The sequence below is a fragment of the Pinus tabuliformis genome, chromosome 7 (assembly GCF_031772625.1).
Source record: "Pinus tabuliformis cultivar Carrire ecotype Pingquan chromosome 7, CPIR1, whole genome shotgun sequence".
NCBI classification, from domain to species: Eukaryota; Viridiplantae; Streptophyta; class Pinopsida; order Pinales; family Pinaceae; genus Pinus; species Pinus tabuliformis.
This window is the reverse complement of record NC_142293.1, coordinates 676826611-676832610: the sequence shown is the minus strand read 5'-3', so window position 1 is coordinate 676832610 and position 6000 is coordinate 676826611.

Genomic DNA, 6000 nt, shown 5'->3' with positions numbered 1-6000 from the left:
AATCTCAATCATATCTCTCGCATGCTTTTCCGTTGCTCAAGTCAATTCAGCAAAAATCTTACCAAGAATGGACACTATGTTACTTTATGTAGATTTGATTTTTGTCGTATATTCATTATTGATCATTATGAAGGAAAAAGGAAATGTTCTATTAAGCTAGATCTTCGTTATAGAGAAAATTGGAAGTCTTTGAGGCTACAGATGGCAAAATCCCTCGTAATATTGGCGTGATATACATTAATCTTTATAACATATTTAACAGATTGAAAAGACTGATTTCTGGAGTTGCAGAAATGTTATCAAGTTCAATGAAATCCATTCTTAACAACGTAAATTTTATATATCAGGACTTCGTATGTAGTAGCACCCCCTTCTTTGATGCCTAAATCTGAAAGTTGAATGTTTCAATGGAAAAGGAAACATCACAGAAAATAAAATATGAATGCACACCATGTAAAATACAACTCTCAAGAAGTAGCTTCTCCCAAAATATAGTATTTTTATATTTTCCTTCTATTGTATTTATCTTAGAATCCACATCACCCAATTGTGCTACAATTAGACCATAAAGTGTCCAACAAATGGAGTTGAACCAATAAAACCATTTCCACCATACAAGAATTTTCCACCGAAGAACACAATGAACCCATAGAAGAGATTCCAAGAGGAGTACAAGAATTTTCCACCAAAGAACACAATGAACCCATAGAAGAGATTCCAAGAGGAATAAAAGGTCGATGAAATGATTGAAGCAATGTGGTAACCTAGAGTAATAACAACTGACATCATCCCAAAGTATGTGAAGTAGAGGAAAGTGAAAAATATGAAGAAGAGGAACCATAAAATTTTGGCAAATGTCCACTCAAGAGAAATCATGGAGCAAACTCAAACTAATTTGCATTAGTAAAAATGAGTAACAACTTACCACATCCAAGGCTTAACTCAATTCTTTTCAATGTGAATCATGTTTATTACCATACTTTTGGAGGTGTGCCTCAAATCCTTCTTTATGCATGTTGAAATAGGGTATCAATGTCTTCTGCATGAGCCTCGATGAATATGTGCTGAATATGTAAAGAAAAGAAAGCATTTTGTGTTATTGCTAAATTCTTGTTGCATTTGCTTTATGAAACAGCCTGATTGTAATGCGGATCTTGTAAGGAGGTTAATGCCTATCATGTCAAAAGGGTCTTTAATTACAAAAAGGAAGGTTTATCGCTCCTCATCATTTGACTTTAGTTTTTACTTGTTCTGTATTGGTGTCCTATAGTTTCCCTAACCAACCTATATATTCACTTTCTAGTAGTTGTGGAAAAGAAGAGACATTACTTATATTTAATTTACAGTGCATGTTTTTATGGGTAGCACATCTAAAAATTATATGTTCTCTCCGATCTTTCTCGATCTTGCATAGTTCCCCAAGAAACCTAATAACATGATCGATTCCATGAAAAACCCTAATACAGGAACGATTTCCGACAGAGGACCAGTAACACCCAAAGAGAAAACCCTTATAGAATCCTATAAGACACTGGTAGCAGGAACCTATTTGCCCAAATCAAGGGAAAACAATACCCAGTACTCCAAAAAATTCAAAACTAAAAACTGGGTTTATTTAGGATAACAAATCTTACCTCTTGATGTCTTTCTTTTGCGCTAACAGGCATTCTAGAATGCATTCTTTGCAGAAGAGGTGGCCCTTCTGACAGCAGAGGGGGTCTATCAATGGCTTCAGGCATAGAGAGCAGGCATCAAAGGGCTTAATGGAGTCCTTGTCGAGCCTTTCCTTTTGAGTACCATACCCAAGCTTTCTCTTCTCGTCGTATGTAAAGAACGCCAAGTCATTGTTGTTCTTTGAATGCCTCTGCGGCATCTTCGCTAACTCGGGGATTTACGATTGCCGGCGACAGATACAGGGCATAAATGGTGCATGTCTCAATCAGTCATTAACAGAGTCGGAGGTGTCACTGAATTGTCCCTGGGTGGCGAGCTGCAGAGCGGAGGAATTGCAGAGCGGGAGGCGCCGAGTCGAGGAGGAAGGTGAGTGAGCAGCCCGCGAGATCGCAATTCCTCATTTCAAATTGGAAATGGCAATAACTCTCCACGGCTGCAATTCCAGCTCAGATCCGATCTGTCAGGGGATGTCAGGATTTCCAACTCCGATCGGATTTTCTGTCAGGGAATGTTAGGATTGCCAGGGGAGGGTGGTGGAGCTAGGGGAGGGTGGTCGAGGGCAGAGGGATTATCGGCAGCCAAATTCGGATGATTTTCCAGGCGGTGACGAAAATCGTGCCATTCCTCCACCTAGGTAGACTACTCCATGGAGAAAAGTAAAATTTAGATATTACATCAAAATTTAGAAAGTCATACTTCTTAGATTGAAAAATGATTTTCTCAATTAGCCTATGATATTCTGAGGATATTAACATTATTGTTATTGGACAATTTGAAGTCCTTGATAAGCAACTAAGATTTTTTGTTCCATTTTGCTGACCAGGCAGTAAAAGTGGTTACAACAATGCTTTCAAAAGGTTATACCCTAGGAAAAGATACTTTAAGCAAAGCCAAAGAGTTAGACGAGAAGTATCAAGTGATGGACACTGCTGCAGCAAAGGTGGCAGATTTTGGCAAATTTTTCGGAGAGATATCAAAAGCAGCTTTGATTATAGCTGGGCATGCAGCTTGCAACGCAGGAACAACACCTGTCAACAACAGTTATTTTGCAACAGGAGCATTGATGGTTGTTGGGGTTCTTGACAGGGAAGCCAAAGCTGCTGCTAATTTTGGTAATAGGAATAATGCAACAAAGAAGTAGACTTGAAGTATTATGGCACTATAAAGTTAGAACTGTAATGTAGTGGTGTTGGCCTTCAGGTTTATCTGTCTCATAATTAAGTATGCTTGTAATGTTGCTTACCCTGCCATAGTCGTTCTTGTATCAAATCAATTTTATGGTCTCTGTATATGTGTTTAAATGTTTGATATTTCTGCAGCCCTTCACATTGAGATACACTATATATCTGTGGGCTTCAACCCCCAAATGCATGCTAGACAACTGTTGACACTAGCTAACATCAAGAAATTGGAGACGCTTCAGACCACTCAAGCGGTTGGGCAGATTTTTGATGTTTGTTTTGGATAAATTTAGGAACTTCAAATGTTTTAAGTTCCCAATAGACGTGGGCAATGACTGGATGGAAGTATGACTTAGATCTAACACAGTCATCTAAAACAAATAAACAACGTCTTCATTCTATATTTTTATTCATTCCTTCAAAATATTTGTTAATTCTGTCCTGAATTCCCTTTACACCCCCTTCTTTTTCCTCAGACACTTTTATCTGTCTGAACGTCAACAGCAGCAGCGCTTCAATGACAAATTTGGGTGATACTGTAAGCCACAAAAATTGGTCGAAACTGTCTCAGACCTTTTGGTTGTTGAATACCTCTTACACCAGAAGGGTTTTGCCCTGTCCTCCCATACCCACAATAGCAATCACTTTGAATCCATTTTCCAATATCCACTGACTGACCTTTTCAATATCTTCCTTTAATCCCACCACTTGAAATTGAGATAGAATAGCATAGGATTTTCTTCTTTTATCTTCTTCTGAAGATTCAATATATGCATTGAGTGCTACCTTACCAATGGAGAAAAGTAAAATTTAGATATTACATCAAAATTTAGAAAGTCATACTTCTTAGACTGAAAAATGATTTTCTCAATTAGCCTATGATAAATTTAGGTGATACAGTAGGCCACAAAAATTGGTCAAAACTGTCTCGGACCTTTTCGTTGTTGAATACCTCTTGCACCAAAAGGGTTTTGCCCTGTCCTCCCATACCCAGAATAGCAATCACTCTGAATCCATTTTCCAATATCCACCGACTGACCTTTTCAGTATCTTCCTTTAATCCCACCACTTGAGATTGAGATAGAAGAGCACACGATTTTCTTCTTTTATCTTCTTCTAAAGATTCAATATATGCATTGAGTGCTTGAACACCAACTGTAGCATTGAGGGAGGTCAGATATTTGAGATATTTAGCACCCGTGTGTATCTTTGTGATTCCTTCCTTTAGTTTCCTAATGTTCTTGCCCATTCTATAGCGGAAAATTATGTTGATGAAAATAAGCTTGCCCTGCTCGCATTCCTCCACTATGTCAACAACATTAGTGAGAAAATCCTCAAGTTTGTTAAGCCAATTGGTCACTGAACTAGAATTGGAAGTTCTAGTGGCTCTCACATCCGTCAATAGGCATTTAATGGAATTAACCTCAGCACAAATGAATTCAAAATCTTCTTCCCTAACTGCCTAACCAACACAAACTTGATCCTCCATAATAGTTTTGGCTTCGCTTCTGGTTTCAGCTTCTGGTGTTGGAAATACCATTTTATCCTTTAACGTTTATTATTTTTGTTTTATTATTATTGCTTGAATTTCTTCTTAATAAGTGGTTGTGTTTCTTTTGGTTTTAGTGAAAGTATGGGCTCCAATGTTGGCTCTCTTATTATGGAGTATAATTCATCTTTGAGAATTTTTCAATTATTAAATTAGGTTAGTCAATTGCTTAAAATATTAAATTTATTTCAAAAAGTTTTTGTTACTTTATAGGTTAGACATTGGCTTGAAATATTAAACTTATTCCAAAATGTTTTTGTTACTTTATAGATAAGGCGTAGATTGCTTGGCTCTTGAAAATAATGAAGGGAAAATACATGTTAATCTATTACTTGTGCTCTTTGACTGAAAAATACAAAGTGATAGAAAAATGCATATTATGCTAATTGAGGAATGTTTTTCGCTTGTCGAACTTATAGTATTGAATTTAACACACTAACACTTTACAACAATGAACTAACAATATTCATGATGAAAATAGCAAGATGGAAGATTTATCTGCATAATGAAAAAGGCAATATGGGAGATTCCAATCACGTTCTAAGGAATTTTTTAAAATGTGGATGTGACGAAAGGTTGTTGTGGAAGGTGTTGTTTGTATATGGGAGATTTCTTGATCATTGTGTATAATCCTAATGTTGATAGATATGTCTACTAAGTGGTTCCAGTTAATGGGGCATTGATTTGAGCGTTCAATATATTTGTATTCTTTACCAAATTATTCTTTTGTTGTATTTGTATTCTTCAATTTATGCCTTACGGCATTTCTTTTGCAACATCTGGTGCAAATGCTAGTTTATTTTAAATTAATTAGTTGGAGAAATTCAAGTTAGAAGTCTTTCTGAAGTCATGCAAGAGTTATCCCTTAAATTAAGGAGATAAGATTGAGTTATATTTGAGTTGTAATTAATTAACTCAGTTTACTGAGTTAAGTCTAGTTAAATTAGTTCCAAACTGTTTGAGGAACTAATAGTGAGCTAACAGTCAGTTGATGCATTAATGCACTCAACTAGTGCTACTCCAGTTAACTGAAGATTCCCTCATCATAAACTCATGCATGTCTATTTTGAGAAAGACCCAGTTGAGATTAATGTTCAAGGACATTGTACTATCAGTTGCATGTGTTTTGTCATGGAGAAAAGTCATGCATGCAGTCAAGGATTCATCCTTTAGGATTGCGCAGTTTTGAAGGCTTTTTTTTCCACTTGGTAATAAGCTAATCATCCATGAGGAATATCACAAGGAAATAGGAGCTTGGAGAACAGAGAGGAAGGCTGGAGAGAAGCCAAGATTTCTTGTGAGCATATGTGAGGATTGTACTGAGAGCTGGCTAGCTGTGAGAGCTAAGGCTTTGTATAATTCCTATGTATTTCCACCATGTATGATAATAGAATAGTGTGGGGTTTTTATCTGAGACTTTTCCCAAAGTATTTTTCATGTGTATTGTGCCATTGATTCTTCTTCTTCTGGTTATATTGTTCAGCTCGATCTTTAAGCTTTCGTAAATTGATAGTAGAAGTAGGTTATAATATTCTACTTTGATTTATATTGCATTATCGGGTTAACCTATCATAGATTTTCTACAGTTCGAGAATC